This window comes from Pleurodeles waltl, chromosome 1_2 (assembly GCF_031143425.1).
Source record: "Pleurodeles waltl isolate 20211129_DDA chromosome 1_2, aPleWal1.hap1.20221129, whole genome shotgun sequence".
NCBI lineage: Eukaryota > Metazoa > Chordata > Amphibia > Caudata > Salamandridae > Pleurodeles > Pleurodeles waltl.
Window position 1 is genome coordinate 893,139,561 of NC_090437.1, and position 19,336 is coordinate 893,158,896.

The window sequence follows — 19,336 nt, forward strand, 5'->3', positions numbered from 1 at the left end:
CAGCCGGCACCTAGAGAAACCTACCAAACCTGTGCATTTTTTAAAACTAGAGACCTAGGGGAATCCAAGATGGGGTGACTTGTGGGGCTCTGACCAGGTTCTGTTACCCAGAATCCTTTGCAAACCTCAAAATTTGGCTACAAAAAACACATTTTCCTCACATTTTGGTGACAGAAAGTTCTGGAATCAGAGAGGAGCCACAAATTTCATTCCACCCAGCATTCCCCCAAGTATCCGGATAAAAATGATACCTCACTTGTGTGGGTAAGCCTAGCGCCCGCGACAGGAAATGCCCCAAAACGCAACGTGGACACATCAAATTTTTTGAAAGAAAACAGAGGTGTTTTTTGCAAAGTGCCTACCTGTAGATTTTCACCTCTAGCTCAGCCGGCACCTAGGGAAGCCTACCAAACCTGTGCATTTTTTAAAACTAGAGACCTAGGGGATCCAAGATGGGATGACTTGTGGGACTCTGACCAGGTTCTGTTACCCAGAATCCTTTGCAAACCTCAAACTTTGGCTAAAAAAACACTTTTTCCTAACATTTTGGTGACAGAAAGTTCTGGAATCAGAGAGGAGCCACAAATTTCCTTCCACCCAGCGTCCCCCAAGTCTCCCGATAAAAATGATACCTCACTTGTGTGGGTAGGCCTAGCGCCCGCGACAGGAAATGCCCCAAAACGCAACGTGGACACATCACATTTTTTTAAAGTAAATAGAGGTGTTTTATGCAAAGTGCCTACCTGTAGATTTTGACCTCTAGCTCAGCCGGCACCTAGGGACACCTACGAAACCTGTGCATTTTTTTAAACTAGAGACCTAGGGGAATCCAAGATGGGGTGACTTGTGGGGCTCTGACCAGGTTCTGTTACCCAGAATCCTTTGCAAACCTGAAAATTTGGCTAAAAAAACACATTTTCCTCACATTTTGGTGACAGAAAGTTCTGGAATCAGAGAGGAGCCACAAATTTCCTTCCACCCAGCGTTCCCCCAAGTCTCCCGATAAAAATTATACCTCACTTGTGTGGGTAGGCCTAGCGCCCGTGACAGGAAATGCCCCAAAACGCAACGTGGACACATCACATTTTTTGAAAGAAAACAGAGGTGTTTTTTGCAAAGTGCCTAACTGTAGATTTTGGCCTCTAGCTCAGCCGGCCTCTAGGGAAACCTACCAAACCTGTACATTTTTCAAAACTAGAGACCTAGGGGAATCCAAGATGGGGTGACTTGTGGGGCTGTGACCAGGTTCTGTTGCCCAAAATCCTTTGTAAACCTCAAACATTGGCTAAAAAAAACACTTTTTTCTCACATTTTGGTGACAGAAAGTTCTGGAATCAGAGAGGAGCCACAAATTTCCTTCCACCCAGCGTTCCCCAAAGTCTCTCGATAAAAATGATACCTCACTTCTGTGGGTAGGCCTAGCGCCCGTGACAGGAAATGCCCCAAAACGCAACGTGGACACATCACATTTTTTTAAAGAAAACAGAGGTGTTTTTTTGCAAAGTGCCTACCTGTAGATTTTGGCCTCTAGCTCAGCCGGCACCTAGGGAAACCTACCAAACCTGAGCATTTTTTAAAACTAGAGACCTAGGGGAATCCAAGATGGGGTGACTTTTGGGGCTCTGACCAGGTTCTGTTACCCAGAATCCTTTGCAAACCTCAAAATTTGGCTAAAAAACACATTTTCCTCACATTTTGGTGACAGAAAGTTCTGGAATCAGAGAGGAGCCACGACTTTTCTTCCACCCAGCGTACCCACAAGTCTCCTGATAAAAATGATACCTCACTTGTGTGGTTAGGATTAGCGCCCACGACAGGAAATGCCACAAAACGCAACGTGGAGACATCACATTTTTTAAAAGAAAACAGAGGTGTTTTTTGCAAAGTGCCTACCTGTAGATTTTGGCCTCTAGCTCAGCGGCACCTAGGGAAACCTACCAAACCTGTGCATTTTTCAAAACTAGAGACCTAGGGGAATCCAAGATAGGGTGACTTGTGGGGCTCTGACCAGGTTCTGTTACCCAGAATCCTTTGCAAACCTCAAAATTTGGCTACAAAAAACACATTTTCCTCACATTTTGGTGACAGAAAGTTCTGGAATCAGAGAGGAGCCACAAATTTCCTTCCACCCAGCATTCCCCCAAGTATCCGGATAAAAATGATACCTCACTTGTGTGGGTAAGCCTAGCGCCCGCGACAGGAAATGCCCCAAAACGCAACGTGGACACATCACATTTTTTGAAAGAAAACAGAGGTGTTTTTTGCAAAGTGCCTACCTGTAGATTTTCACCTCTAGCTCAGCCGGCACCTAGGGAAGCCTACCAAACCTGTGCATTTTTTAAAACTAGAGACCTAGGGGATCCAAGATGGGATGACTTGTGGGACTCTGACCAGGTTCTGTTACCCAGAATCCTTTGCAAACCTCAAACTTTGGCTAAAAAAACACTTTTTCCTAACATTTTGGTGACAGAAAGTTCTGGAATCAGAGAGGAGCCACAAATTTCCTTCCACCCAGCGTCCCCCAAGTCTCCCGATAAAAATGATACCTCACTTGTGTGGGTAGGCCTAGCGCCCGCGACAGGAAATGCCCCAAAACGCAACGTGGACACATCACATTTTTTTAAAGTAAATAGAGGTGTTTTATGCAAAGTGCCTACCTGTAGATTTTGACCTGTAGCTCAGCCGGCACCTAGGGACACCTACGAAACCTGTGCATTTTTTTAAACTAGAGACCTAGGGGAATCCAAGATGGGGTGACTTGTGGGGCTCTGACCAGGTTCTGTTACCCAGAATCCTTTGCAAACCTGAAAATTTGGTTAAAAAAAAACATTTTCCTCACATTTTGGTGACAGAAAGTTCTGGAATCAGAGAGGAGCCACAAATTTCCTTCCACCCAGCGTTCCCCCAAGTCTCCCGATAAAAATTATACCTCACTTGTGTGGGTAGGCCTAGCGCCCGTGACAGGAAATGCCCCAAAACGCAACGTGGACACATCACATTTTTTTAAAGAAAACAGAGGTGTTTTTTGCAAAGTGCCTAACTGTAGATTTTGGCCTCTAGCTCAGCCGGCACCTAGGGAAACCTACCAAACCTGTGCATTTTTGAAAACTAGAGACCTAGGGGAATCCAAGATGGGGTGACTTGTGGGGCTGTGACCAGGTTCTGTTGCCCAGAATCCTTTGTAAACCTCAAACATTGGCTAAAAAAACACTTTTTTCTCACATTTTGGTGACAGAAAGTTCTGGAATCAGAGAGGAGCCACAAATTTCCTTCCACCCAGCGTTCCCCAAAGTCTCTCGATAAAAATGATACCTCACTTCTGTGGGTAGGCCTAGCGCCCGTGACAGGAAATGCCCCAAAACGCAACGTGGACACATCACATTTTTTGAAAGAAAACAGAGGTGTTTTTTGCAAAGTGCCTACCTGTAGATTTTGGCCTCTAGCTCAGCCGGCACCTAGGGAAACCTACCAAACCTGAGCATTTTTTAAAACTAGAGACCTAGGGGAATCCAAGATGGGGTGACTTGTGGGGCTCTGACCAGGTTCTGTTACCCAGAATCCTTTGCAAACCTCAAAATTTGGCTAAAACAACACATTTTCCTCACATTTTGGTGACAGAAAGTTCTGGAATCAGAGAGGAGCCACGACTTTTCTTCCACCCAGCGTACCCACAAGTCTCCTGATTAAAATGATACCTCACTTGTGTGGTTAGGACTAGCGCCCACGACAGGAAATGCCACAAAACGCAACGTGGAGACATCACATTTTTTAAAAGAAAACAGAGGTGTTTTTTGCAAAGTGCCTACCTGTAGATTTTGGCCTCTAGCTCAGCCGGCACCTAGGGAAACCTACCAAACCTGTGCATTTTTAAAAACTAGAGACCGAGGGGAATCCAAGATGGGGTGACTTATGGGGCTCTGACCAGGTTCTGTTAACCAGAATCCTTTGCAAACCTCAATAATTGGCTAAAAAAACACCTTTTCCTCACATTTTGATGACAGAAAGTTCTGGAATCAGAGAGGAGCCACAAATGTCCTTGCACCCAGCGTTCCCCCAAGTCTTCTGATAAAAATGATACCTCACTTGTGTGGGTAGGCCTAGCGCCCGTGACAGGAAATGCCCCAAAACGCAACGTGGACACATCACATTTTTTGAAAGAAAACAGAGGTGTTTTTTGCAAAGTGCCTAACTGTAGATTTTGGCCTCTAGCTCAGCCGGCACCTAGGGAACCCTATCAAACCTGTGCATTTTTCAAAACTAGAGACCTAGGGGAATCCAAGATGGGGTGACCTGTGGGGCTCTGACCAGGTTCTGTTACCCAGAATTCTTTGCAAACCTCAAAATTTGGCTAAAAAACCACATTTTCCTCACATTTTGGTGACAGAAAGTTCTGGAATCAGAGAGGAGCCACGAATACCCTTCCACCCAGCGTCCCCCCAAGTCTCCCGATAATAATGATACCTCACTTGTGTGGGTAGGCCTAGCGCCCGCGACAGGAAATGCCCCCAAACGCAACGTGGACACATCACATTTTTTGAAAGAAAACAGATGTGTTTTTTGCAAAGTGCCTACCTGTAGATTTTGGCCTCTAGCTCAGCCGGCACCTAGGGAAACCTACCAAACCTGTGCATTTTTAAAAAATAGAGACCTAGGGGAATCCAAGATGGGGTGACTTGTGGGGCTCTGACCAGGTTCTGTTACCCAGAATCCTTTGCAAACCTCAAAATTTGGCTAAAAGAACACATTTTCCTCACATTTTGGTGACAGAAAGTTCTGGAATCAGAGAGGAGCCACAACTTTTCTTGCACTCAGCGTACCCACAAGTCTCTTGATAAAAATTATACCTCACTTGTGTGGGTAGGACTAGCACCCGCGACAGGAAATGCCCCAAGACGCAACGTGGACACATCACATTTTTTAAAAGAAAACAGAGGTGTTTTTTGCCCAGTGTCTACCTGTAGATTTTGGCCTCTAGCTCAGCCGGCACCTAGGGAAACCTACCAAACCTGTGCATGTTTAAAAACTAGAGACCGAGGGGAATCCAAGATGGGGTGACTTGTGGGGCTCTGACCAGGTTCTGTTACCCAGAATCCTTTGCAAACCTCAAAATTTGGCTAAAAAACACATTTTCCTCACATTTTGGTGACAGAAAGTTCTGGAATCAGAGAGGAGCCACAAATTTCCTTCCACCCAGCGTTCCCCCAAGTCTCCCGATAAAAATGATACCTCACTTGTGTGGGTAGGCCTAGCGCCCGTGACAGGAAATGCCCCCAAACGCAACGTGGACACATCACATTTTTTGAAAGAAAACAGAGGTGTTTTTTGCAAAGTGCCTACCTGTAGATTTTGGCCTCTAGCTCAGCCGGCACCTAGGGAAACCTACCAAACCTGTGCATTTTTGAAAACTAGAGACCTAGGGGAATCCAAGATGGGGTGACTTGTGGGGCTCTGACCAGGTTCTGTTACCCAGAATCCTTTGCAAACCTCAAAATGTGGCTAACAAAACACATTTTCCTCACATTTTGGTGACAGAAAGTTCCAGAATCAGAGAGGAGCCACAAATTTCCTTCCACCCAGCATTCCCCCAAGTATCCGGATAAAAATGATACCTCACTTGTGTGGGTAAGCCTAGCGCCCGCGACAGGAAATGCCCCAAAACGCAACGTGGACACATCACATTTTTTGAAAGAAAACAGAGGTGTTTTTTGCAAAGTGCCTACCTGTAGATTTTCACCTCTAGCTCAGCCGGCACCTAGGGAAGCCTACCAAACCTGTGCATTTTTTAAAACTAGAGACCTAGGGGATCCAAGATGGGATGACTTGTGGGACTCTGACCAGGTTCTGTTACCCAGAATCCTTTGCAAACCTCAAACTTTGGCTAAAAAAACACTTTTTCCTAACATTTTGGTGACAGAAAGTTCTGGAATCAGAGAGGAGCCACAAATTTCCTTCCACCCAGCGTCCCCCAAGTCTCCCGATAAAAATGATACCTCACTTGTGTGGGTAGGCCTAGCGCCCGCGACAGGAAATGCCCCAAAACGCAACGTGGACACATCACATTTTTTTAAAGAAAACAGAGGTGTTTTTTGCAAAGTGCCTAACTGTAGATTTTGGCCTCTAGCTCAGCCGGCACCTAGGGAAACCTACCAAACCTGTGCATTTTTGAAAACTAGAGACCTAGGGGAATCCAAGATGGGGTGACTTGTGGGGCTGTGACCAGGTTCTGTTGCCCAGAATCCTTTGTAAACCTCAAACATTGGCTAAAAAAACACTTTTTTCTCACATTTTGGTGACAGAAAGTTCTGGAATCAGAGAGGAGCCACAAATTTCCTTCCACCCAGCGTTCCCCAAAGTCTCTCGATAAAAATGATACCTCACTTCTGTGGGTAGGCCTAGCGCCCGTGACAGGAAATGCCCCAAAACGCAACGTGGACACATCACATTTTTTGAAAGAAAACAGAGGTGTTTTTTGCAAAGTGCCTACCTGTAGATTTTGGCCTCTAGCTCAGCCGGCACCTAGGGAAACCTACCAAACCTGAGCATTTTTTAAAACTAGAGACCTAGGGGAATCCAAGATGGGGTGACTTGTGGGGCTCTGACCAGGTTCTGTTACCCAGAATCCTTTGCAAACCTCAAAATTTGGCTAAAACAACACATTTTCCTCACATTTTGGTGACAGAAAGTTCTGGAATCAGAGAGGAGCCACGACTTTTCTTCCACCCAGCGTACCCACAAGTCTCCTGATTAAAATGATACCTCACTTGTGTGGTTAGGACTAGCGCCCACGACAGGAAATGCCACAAAACGCAACGTGGAGACATCACATTTTTTAAAAGAAAACAGAGGTGTTTTTTGCAAAGTGCCTACCTGTAGATTTTGGCCTCTAGCTCAGCCGGCACCTAGGGAAACCTACCAAACCTGTGCATTTTTAAAAACTAGAGACCGAGGGGAATCCAAGATGGGGTGACTTATGGGGCTCTGACCAGGTTCTGTTAACCAGAATCCTTTGCAAACCTCAATAATTGGCTAAAAAAACACCTTTTCCTCACATTTTGATGACAGAAAGTTCTGGAATCAGAGAGGAGCCACAAATGTCCTTGCACCCAGCGTTCCCCCAAGTCTTCTGATAAAAATGATACCTCACTTGTGTGGGTAGGCCTAGCGCCCGTGACAGGAAATGCCCCAAAACGCAACGTGGACACATCACATTTTTTGAAAGAAAACAGAGGTGTTTTTTGCAAAGTGCCTAACTGTAGATTTTGGCCTCTAGCTCAGCCGGCACCTAGGGAACCCTATCAAACCTGTGCATTTTTCAAAACTAGAGACCTAGGGGAATCCAAGATGGGGTGACCTGTGGGGCTCTGACCAGGTTCTGTTACCCAGAATTCTTTGCAAACCTCAAAATTTGGCTAAAAAACCACATTTTCCTCACATTTTGGTGACAGAAAGTTCTGGAATCAGAGAGGAGCCACGAATACCCTTCCACCCAGCGTCCCCCCAAGTCTCCCGATAATAATGATACCTCACTTGTGTGGGTAGGCCTAGCGCCCGCGACAGGAAATGCCCCCAAACGCAACGTGGACACATCACATTTTTTGAAAGAAAACAGAGGTGTTTTTTGCAAAGTGCCTACCTGTAGATTTTGGCCTCTAGCTCAGCCGGCACCTAGGGAAACCTACCAAACCTGTGCATTTTTAAAAAATAGAGACCTAGGGGAATCCAAGATGGGGTGACTTGTGGGGCTCTGACCAGGTTCTGTTACCCAGAATCCTTTGCAAACCTCAAAATTTGGCTAAAAGAACACATTTTCCTCACATTTTGGTGACAGAAAGTTCTGGAATCAGAGAGGAGCCACAACTTTTCTTGCACTCAGCGTACCCACAAGTCTCTTGATAAAAATTATACCTCACTTGTGTGGGTAGGACTAGCACCCGCGACAGGAAATGCCCCAAGACGCAACGTGGACACATCACATTTTTTAAAAGAAAACAGAGGTGTTTTTTGCCCAGTGTCTACCTGTAGATTTTGGCCTCTAGCTCAGCCGGCACCTAGGGAAACCTACCAAACCTGTGCATGTTTAAAAACTAGAGACCGAGGGGAATCCAAGATGGGGTGACTTGTGGGGCTCTGACCAGGTTCTGTTACCCAGAATCCTTTGCAAACCTCAAAATTTGGCTAAAAAACACATTTTCCTCACATTTTGGTGACAGAAAGTTCTGGAATCAGAGAGGAGCCACAAATTTCCTTCCACCCAGCGTTCCCCCAAGTCTCCCGATAAAAATGATACCTCACTTGTGTGGGTAGGCCTAGCGCCCGTGACAGGAAATGCCCCCAAACGCAACGTGGACACATCACATTTTTTGAAAGAAAACAGAGGTGTTTTTTGCAAAGTGCCTACCTGTAGATTTTGGCCTCTAGCTCAGCCGGCACCTAGGGAAACCTACCAAACCTGTGCATTTTTGAAAACTAGAGACCTAGGGGAATCCAAGATGGGGTGACTTGTGGGGCTCTGACCAGGTTCTGTTACCCAGAATCCTTTGCAAACCTCAAAATGTGGCTAACAAAACACATTTTCCTCACATTTTGGTGACAGAAAGTTCCAGAATCAGAGAGGAGCCACAAATTTCCTTCCACCCAGCATACCCCCAAGTCTCCCGATAAAAATGATACCTCACTTGTGTGGGTAGGCCTAGCACCCGCAACAGGAAATGCCCCAAAACGCAACGTGGACACATCACATTTTTTTAAAGAAAACAGATGTGTTTTTTGCAAAGTGCCTACCTGTAGATTTTGGCCTCTAGCTCAGCCGGCACCTAGGGAAACCTACCAAACCTGTGTATTTTTGAAAACTAGAGACCTAGGGGAATCCAAGATGGGGTGACTTGTGGGGCTCTGACCAGGTTCTGTTACCCAGAATCCTTTGCAAACCTCAAAATTTGGCTAAAAAAACACATTTTCCTCACATTTTGGTGACAGAAAGTTCTGGAATCAGAGAGGAGCCACGAATTTCCTTCCACCCAGCGTCCCCCCAAGTCTCCCGATAATAATGATACCTCACTTGTATGGGTAGGCCTAGCGCCCGCGACAGGAAATGCCCCAAAACGCAACGTGGACACATCACATTTTTTTAAAGTAAATAGAGGTGTTTTTTTCAAAGTGCCTACCTGTAGATTTTGGCCTCTAGCTCAGCCGGCACCTAGGGAAACCTACCAAACCTGTGCATTTTTAAAAACTAGAGACCTAGGGGAATCCAAGATGGGGTGACTTGTGGGGCTGTGACCAGGTTCTGTTGCCCAGAATCCTTTGTAAACCTCAAACATTGGCTAAAAAACATTTTTTTCTCACATTTTGGTGACAGAAAGTTCTGGAACCAGTGAGGAGCCACAAATTTCCTTCCACCCAGCGTTCCCCAAAGTCTCTCGATAAAAATGATACCTCACTTCTGTGGGTAGGCCTAGCGCCCGTGACAGGAAATGCCCCAAAACGCAACGTGGACACATCACATTTTTTTAAAGAAAACAGAGGTGTTTTTTGCAAAGTGCCTACCTGTAGATTTTGGCCTCTAGCTCAGCCGGCACCTAGGGAAACCTACCAAACCTGAGCATTTTTTTAAACTAGAGACCTAGGGGAATCCAAGATGGGGTGACTTGTGGGGCTCTGACCAGGTTCTGTTACCCAGAATCCTTTGCAAACCTCAAAATTTGGCTAAAACAACACATTTTCCTCACATTTTGGTGACAGAAAGTTCTGGAATCAGAGAGGAGCCACGACTTTTCTTCCACCCAGCGTACCCACAAGTCTCCTGATAAAAATGATACCTCACTTGTGTGGGTAGGACTAGCGCCCACGACAGGAAATGCCCCAAAACGCAACGTGGAGACATCACATTTTTAAAAAGAAAACAGAGGTGTTTTTTGCAAAGTGCCTACCTGTAGATTTTGGCCTCTAGCTCAGCCGGCACCTAGGGAAACCTACCAAACCTGTGCATTTTTAAAAACTAGAGACCGAGGGGAATCCAAGATGGGGTGACTTATGGGGCTCTGACCAGGTTCTGTTACCCAGAATCCTTTGCAAACCTCAATAATTGGCTAAAAAAACACATTTTCCTCACATTTTGGTGAGAGAAAGTTCTGGAATCAGAGAGGAGCCACAAATGTCCTTGCACCCAGCGTTCCCCCAAGTCTTCTGATAAAAATGATACCTCACTTGTGTGGGTAGGCCTAGCGCCCGTGACAGGAAATGCCCCAAAACGCAACGTGGGCACATCACATTTTTTTAAAGAAAACAGAGGTGTTTTTTGCAAAGTGCCTAACTGTAGATTTTGGCCTCTAGCTCAGCCAGCACCTAGGGAACCCTATCAAACCTGTGCATTTTTCAAAACTAGAGACCTAGGGGAATCCAAGATGGGGTGACCTGTGGGGCTCTGACCAGGTTCTGTTACCCAGAATCCTTTGCAAACCTCAAAATTTGGCTAAAACAACACCTTTTCCTCACATTTTGGTGACAGAAAGTTCCGGAATCAGAGATGAGCCACAAATTTTCTTTCTCCCAGCGTACCCCCAAGTCTCCTGATAAAAATGATACCTCACTTGTGTGGGTAGGCCTAGCGCCCGCGACAGGAAATGCCCCAAAACGCAACGTGGACACATCACATTTTTTTAAAGAAAACAGGTGTTTTTTGCAAAAGTGCCTACCTGTAGATTTTGCCCTCTAGATCAGCCGGCACCTAGAGAAACCTACCAAACCTGTGCATTTTTTAAAACTAGAGACCTAGGGGAATCCAAGATGGGGTGACTTGTGGGGCTCTGACCAGGTTCTGTTACCCAGAATCCTTTGCAAACCTCAAAATTTGGCTACAAAAAACACATTTTCCTCACATTTTGGTGACAGAAAGTTCTGGAATCAGAGAGGAGCCACAAATTTCATTCCACCCAGCATTCCCCCAAGTATCCGGATAAAAATGATACCTCACTTGTGTGGGTAAGCCTAGCACCCGCGACAGGAAATGCCCCAAAACGCAACGTGGACACATCAAATTTTTTGAAAGAAAACAGAGGTGTTTTTTGCAAAGTGCCTACCTGTAGATTTTCACCTCTAGCTCAGCCGGCACCTAGGGAAGCCTACCAAACCTGTGCATTTTTTAAAACTAGAGACCTAGGGGATCCAAGATGGGATGACTTGTGGGACTCTGACCAGGTTCTGTTACCCAGAATCCTTTGCAAACCTCAAATTTTGGCTAAAAAAACACTTTTTCCTAACATTTTGGTGACAGAAAGTTCTGGAATCAGAGAGGAGCCACAAATTTCCTTCCACCCAGCGTCCCCCAAGTCTCCCGATAAAAATGATACCTCACTTGTGTGGGTAGGCCTAGCGCCCGCGACAGGAAATGCCCCAAAACGCAACGTGGACACATCACATTTTTTTAAAGTAAATAGAGGTGTTTTATGCAAAGTGCCTACCTGTAGATTTTGACCTCTAGCTCAGCCGGCACCTAGGGACACCTACGAAACCTGTGCATTTTTTTAAACTAGAGACCTAGGGGAATCCAAGATGGGGTGACTTGTGGGGCTATGACCAGGTTCTGTTACCCAGAATCCTTTGCAAACCTGAAAATTTGGCTAAAAAAACACATTTTCCTCACATTTTGGTGACAGAAAGTTCTGGAATCAGAGAGGAGCCACAAATTTCCTTCCACCCAGCGTTCCCCCAAGTCTCCCGATAAAAATTATACCTCACTTGTGTGGGTAGGCCTAGCGCCCGTGACAGGAAATGCCCCAAAACGCAACGTGGACACATCACATTTTTTGAAAGAAAACAGAGGTGTTTTTTGCAAAGTGCCTAACTGTAGATTTTGGCCTCTAGCTCAGCCGGCCTCTAGGGAAACCTACCAAACCTGTGCATTTTTCAAAACTAGAGACCTAGGGGAATCCAAGATGGGGTGACTTGTGGGGCTGTGACCAGGTTCTGTTGCCCAGAATCCTTTGTAAACCTCAAACATTGGCTAAAAAAACACTTTTTTCATACATTTTGGTGACAGAAAGTTCTGGAATCAGAGAGGAGCCACAAATTTCCTTCCACCCAGCGTTCCCCAAAGTCTCTCGATAAAAATGATACCTCACTTCTGTGGGTAGGCCTAGCGCCCGTGACAGGAAATGCCCCAAAACGCAACGTGGACACATCACATTTTTTGAAAGAAAACAGAGGTGTTTTTTGCAAAGTGCCTACCTGTAGATTTTGGCCTCTAGCTCAGCCTACACCTAGGGAAACCTACCAAACCTGAGCATTTTTTAAAACTAGAGACCTAGGGGAATCCAAGATGGGGTGACTTTTGGGGCTCTGACCAGGTTCTGTTACCCAGAATCCTTTGCAAACCTAAAAATTTGGCTAAAACAACACATTTTCCTCACATTTTGGTGACAGAAAGTTCTGGAATCAGAGAGGAGCCACGACTTTTCTTCCACCCAGCGTACCCACAAGTCTCCTGATAAAAATGATACCTCACTTGTGTGGTTAGGATTAGCGCCCACGACAGGAAATGCCACAAAACGCAACGTGGAGACATCACATTTTTTAAAAGAAAACAGAGGTGTTTTTTGCAAAGTGCCTACCTGTAGATTTTGGCCTCTAGCTCAGCCGGCACCTAGGGAAACCTACCAAACCTGTGCATTTTTCAAAACTAGAGACCTAGGGGAATCCAAGATAGGGTGACTTGTGGGGCTCTGACCAGGTTCTGTTACCCAGAATCCTTTGCAAACCTCAAAATTTGGCTACAAAAAACACTTTTTCCTCACATTTTGGTGACAGAAAGTTCTGGAATCAGAGAGGAGCCACAAATTTCCTTCCACCCAGCGTCCCCCAAGTCTCCCGATAAAAATGATACCTCACTTGTGTGGGTAGGCCTAGCGCCCGCGACAGGAAATGCCCCAAAACGCAACGTGGACACATCACATTTTTTTAAAGTAAATAGAGGTGTTTTATGCAAAGTGCCTACCTGTAGATTTTGACCTGTAGCTCAGCCGGCACCTAGGGACACCTACGAAACCTGTGCATTTTTTTAAACTAGAGACCTAGGGGAATCGAAGATGGGGTGACTTGTGGGGCTCTGACCAGGTTCTGTTACCCAGAATCCTTTGCAAACCTGAAAATTTGGTTAAAAAAAAACATTTTCCTCACATTTTGGTGACAGAAAGTTCTGGAATCAGAGAGGAGCCACAAATTTCCTTCCACCCAGCGTTCCCCCAAGTCTCCCGATAAAAATTATACCTCACTTGTGTGGGTAGGCCTAGCGCCCGTGACAGGAAATGCCCCAAAACGCAACGTGGACACATCACATTTTTTTAAAGAAAACAGAGGTGTTTTTTGCAAAGTGCCTAACTGTAGATTTTGGCCTCTAGCTCAGCCGGCACCTAGGGAAACCTACCAAACCTGTGCATTTTTGAAAACTAGAGACCTAGGGGAATCCAAGATGGGGTGACTTGTGGGGCTGTGACCAGGTTCTGTTGCCCAGAATCCTTTGTAAACCTCAAACATTGCCTAAAAAAACACTTTTTTCTCACATTTTGGTGACAGAAAGTTCTGGAATCAGAGAGGAGCCACAAATTTCCTTCCACCCAGCGTTCCCCAAAGTCTCTCGATAAAAATGATACCTCACTTCTGTGGGTAGGCCTAGCGCCCGTGACAGGAAATGCCCCAAAACGCAACGTGGACACATCACATTTTTTGAAAGAAAACAGAGGTGTTTTTTGCAAAGTGCCTACCTGTAGATTTTGGCCTCTAGCTCAGCCGGCACCTAGGGAAACCTACCAAACCTGAGCATTTTTTTAAACTAGAGACCTAGGGGAATCCAAGATGGGGTGACTTGTGGGGCTCTGACCAGGTTCTGTTACCCAGAATCCTTTTCAAACCTCAAAATTTGGCTAAAACAACACATTTTCCTCACATTTTGGTGACAGAAAGTTCTGGAATCAGAGAGGAGCCACGACTTTTCTTCCACCCAGCGTACCCACAAGTCTCCTGATAAAAATGATACCTCACTTGTGTGGTTAGGACTAGCGCCCACGACAGGAAATGCCACAAAACGCAACGTGGAGACATCACATTTTTTAAAAGAAAACAGAGGTGTTTTTTGCAAAGTGCCTACCTGTAGATTTTGGCCTCTAGCTCAGCCGGCACCTAGGGAAACCTACCAAACCTGTGCATTTTTAAAAACTATAGACCGAGGGGAATCCAAGATGGGGTGACTTATGGGGCTCTGACCAGGTTCTGTTACCCAGAATCCTTTGCAAACCTCAATAATTGGCTAAAAAAACACCTTTTCCTCACATTTTGATGACAGAAAGTTCTGGAATCAGAGAGGAGCCACAAATGTCCTTGCACCCAGCATTCCCCCAAGTCTTCTGATAAAAATGATACCTCACTTGTGTGGGTAGGCCTAGCGCCCGTGACAGGAAATGCCCCAAAACGCAACGTGGACACATCACATTTTTTGAAAGAAAACAGAGGTGTTTTTTGCAAAGTGCCTAACTGTAGATTTTGGCCTCTAGCTCAGCCGGCACCTAGGGAACCCTATCAAACCTGTGCATTTTTCAAAACTAGAGACCTAGGGGAATCCAAGATGGGGTGACCTGTGGGGCTCTGACCAGGTTCTGTTACCCAGAATTCTTTGCAAACCTCAAAATTTGGCTAAAAAACCACATTTTCCTCACATTTTGGTGACAGAAAGTTCTGGAATCAGAGAGGAGCCACGAATACCCTTCCACCCAGCGTCCCCCCAAGTCTCCCGATAATAATGATACCTCACTTGTGTGGGTAGGCCAAGCGCCCGCGACAGGAAATGCCCCAAAACGCAACGTGGACACATCACATTTTTTTAAAGTAAATAGAGGTGTTTTTTTCAAAGTGCCTACCTGTAGATTTTGGCCTCTAGCTCAGCCGGCACCTAGGGAAACCTACCAAACCTGTGCATTTTTAAAAAATAGAGACCTAGGGGAATCCAAGATGGGGTGACTTGTGGGGCTCTGACCAGGTTCTGTTACCCAGAATCCTTTGCAAACCTCAAAATTTGGCTAAAAGAACACATTTTCCTCACATTTTGGTGACAGAAAGTTCTGGAATCAGAGAGGAGCCACAACTTTTCTTGCACTCAGCGTACCCACAAGTCTCTTGATAAAAATTATACCTCACTTGTGTGGGTAGGACTAGCACCCGCGACAGGAAATGCCCCAAGACGCAACGTGGACACATCACATTTTTTAAAAGAAAACAGAGGTGTTTTTTGCCCAGTGTCTACCTGTAGATTTTGGCCTCTAGCTCAGCCGGCACCTAGGGAAACCTACCAAACCTGTGCATGTTTAAAAACTAGAGACCGAGGGGAATCCAAGATGGGGTGACTTGTGGGGCTCTGACCAGGTTCTGTTACCCAGAATCCTTTGCAAACCTCAAAATTTGGCTAAAAAACACATTTTCCTCACATTTTGGTGACAGAAAGTTCTGGAATCAGAGAGGAGCCACAAATTTCCTTCCACCCAGCGTTCCCCCAAGTCTCCCGATAAAAATGATACCTCACTTGTGTGGGTAGGCCTAGCGCCCGTGACAGGAAATGCCCCCAAACGCAACGTGGACACATCACATTTTTTGAAAGAAAACAGAGGTGTTTTTTGCAAAGTACCTACCTGTAGATTTTGGCCTCTAGCTCAGCCGGCACCTAGGGAAACCTACCAAACCTGTGCATTTTTGAAAACTAGAGACCTAGGGGAATCCAAGATGGGGTGACTTGTGGGGCTCTGACCAGGTTCTGTGACCCAGAATCCTTTGCAAACCTCAAAATGTGGCTAACAAAACACATTTTCCTCACATTTTGGTGACAGAAAGTTCCAGAATCAGAGAGGAGCCACAAATTTCCTTCCACCCAGCATACCCCCAAGTCTCCCGATAAAAATGATACCTCACTTGTGTGGGTAGGCCTAGCACCCGCAACAGGAAATGCCCCAAAACGCAACGTGGACACATCACATTTTTTTAAAGAAAATAGATGTGTTTTTTGCAAAGTGCCTACCTGTAGATTTTGGCCTCTAGCTCAGCCGGCACCTAGGGAAACCTACCAAACCTGTGTATTTTTGAAAACTAGAGACCTAGGGGAATCCAAGATGCGGTGACTTGTGGGGCTCTGACCAGGTTCTGTTACCCAGAATCCTTTGCAAACCTCAAAATTTGGCTAAAAAAACACATTTTCCTCACATTTTGGTGACAGAAAGTTCTGGAATCAGAGAGGAGCCACGAATGTCCTTCCACCCAGCGTCCCCCCAAGTCTCCCGATAATAATGATACCTCACTTGTATGGGTAGGCCTAGCGCCCGCGACAGGAAATGCCCCAAAACGCAACGTGGACACATCACATTTTTTTAAAGTAAATAGAGGTGTTTTTTTCAAAGTGCCTACCTGTAGATTTTGGCCTCTAGCTCAGCCGGCACCTAGGGAAACCTACCAAACCTGTGCATTTTTAAAAACTAGAGACCTAGGGGAATCCAAGATGGGGTGACTTGTGAGGCTGTGACCAGGTTCTGTTGCCCAGAATCCTTTGTAAACCTCAAACATTGGCTAAAAAACATTTTTTTCTCACATTTTGGTGACAGAAAGTTCTGGAACCAGAGAGGAGCCACAAATTTCCTTCCACCCAGCGTTCCCCAAAGTCTCTCGATAAAAATGATACCTCACTTCTGTGGGTAGGCCTAGCGCCCGTGACAGGAAATGCCCCAAAACGCAACGTGGACACATCACATTTTTTTAAAGAAAACAGAGGTGTTTTTTGCAAAGTGCCTACCTGTAGATTTTGGCCTCTAGCTCAGCCGGCACCTAGGGAAACCTACCAAACCTGAGCATTTTTTTAAACTAGAGACCTAGGGGAATCCAAGATGGGGTGACTTGTGGGGCTCTGACCAGGTTCTGTTACCCAGAATCCTTTGCAAACCTCAAAATTTGGCTAAAACAACACATTTTCCTCACATTTTGGTGACAGAAAGTTCTGGAATCAGAGAGGAGCCACGACTTTTCTTCCACCCAGCGTACCCACAAGTCTCCTGATAAAAATGATACCTCACTTGTGTGGGTAGGACTAGCGCCCACGACAGGAAATGCCCCAAAACGCAACGTGGAGACATCACATTTTTAAAAAGAAAACAGAGGTGTTTTTTGCAAAGTGCCTACCTGTAGATTTTGGCCTCTAGCTCAGCCGGCACCTAGGGAAACCTACCAAACCTGTGCATTTTTAAAAACTAGAGACCGAGGGGAATCCAAGATGGGGTGACTTATGGGGCTCTGACCAGGTTCTGTTACCCAGAATCCTTTGCAAACCTCAATAATTGGCTAAAAAAACACATTTTCCTCACATTTTGGTGACAGAAAGTTCTGGAATCAGAGAGGAGCCACAAATGTCCTTGCACCCAGCGTTCCCCCAAGTCTTCTGATAAAAATGATACCTCACTTGTGTGGGTAGGCCTAGCGCCCGTGACAGGAAATGCCCCAAAACGCAACGTGGGCACATCACATTTTTTGAAAGAAAACAGAGGTGTTTTTTGCAAAGTGCCTAACTGTAGATTTTGGCCTCTAGCTCAGCCGGCACCTAGGGAACCCTATCAAACCTGTGCATTTTTCAAAACTAGAGACCTAGGGGAATCCAAGATGGGGTGACCTGTGGGGCTCTGACCAGGTTCTGTTACCCAGAATCCTTTGCAAACCTCAAAATTTGGCTAAAAAAACACCTTTTCCTCACATTTTGGTGACAGAAAGTTCCGGAATCAGAGAAGAGCCACAAATTTTCTTTCTCCCAGCGTACCCCCAAGTCTCCTGATAAAAATGATACCTCACTTGTGTGGGTAGGCCCAGCGCCCGCGACAGGAAATGCCCCAAAACCCAACGTGGACACATCACATTTTTTTAAAGAAAACAGGGGTTTTTTGCAAAAGTGCCTACCTGTAGATTTTGCCCTCTAGATCAGCCGGCACCTAGAGAAACCTACCAAACCTGTGCATTTTTTAAAACTAGAGACCTAGGGGAATCCAAGATGGGGTGACTTGTGGGGCTCTGACCAGGTTCTGTTACCCAGAATCCTTTGCAAGCCTCAAAATTTGGCTACAAAAAACACATTTTCCTCACATTTTGGTGACAGAAAGTTCTGGAATCAGAGAGGAGCCACAAATTTCATTCCACCCAGCATTCCCCCAAGTATCCGGATAAAAATGATACCTCACTTGTGTGGGTAAGCCTAGCACCCGCGACAGGAAATGCCCCAAAACGCAACGTGGACACATCAAATTTTTTGAAAGAAAACAGAGGTGTTTTTTGCAAAGTGCCTACCTGTAGATTTTCACCTCTAGCTCAGCCGGCACCTAGGGAAGCCTACCAAACCTGTGCATTTTTTAAAACTAGAGACCTAGGGGATCCAAGATGGGATGACTTGTGGGACTCTGACCAGGTTCTGTTACCCAGAATCCTTTGCAAACCTCAAACTTTGGCTAAAAAAACACTTTTTCCTAACATTTTGGTGACAGAAAGTTCTGGAATCAGAGAGGAGCCACAAATTTCCTTCCACCCAGCGTCCCCCAAGTCTCCCGATAAAAATGATACCTCACTTGTGTGGGTAGGCCTAGCGCCCGCGACAGGAAATGCCCCAAAACGCAACGTGGACACATCACATTTTTTTAAAGTAAATAGAGGTGTTTTATGCAAAGTGCCTACCTGTAGATTTTGACCTCTAGCTCAGCCGGCACCTAGGGAAACCTACGAAACCTGTGCATTTTTTTAAACTAGAGACCTAGGGGAATCCAAGATGGGGTGACTTGTGGGGCTATGACCAGGTTCTGTTACCCAGAATCCTTTGCAAACCTGAAAATTTGGCTAAAAAAACACATTTTCCTCACATTTTGGTGACAGAAAGTTCTGGAATCAGAGAGGAGCCACAAATTTCCTTCCACCCAGCGTTCCCCCAAGTCTCCCGATAAAAATTATACCTCACTTGTGTGGGTAGGCCTAGCGCCCGTGACAGGAAATGCCCCAAAACGCAACGTGGACACATCACATTTTTTTAAAGAAAACAGAGGTGTTTTTTGCAAAGTGCCTAACTGTAGATTTTGGCCTCTAGCTCAGCCGGCCTCTAGGGAAACCTACCAAACCTGTGCATTTTTCAAAACTAGAGACCTAGGGGAATCCAAGATGGGGTGACCTGTGGGGCTCTGACCAGGTTCTGTTACCCAGAATCCTTTGCAAACCTCAAAATTTGGCTAAAAAAACACCTTTTCCTCACATTTTGGTGACAGAAAGTTCCGGAATCAGAGAAGAGCCA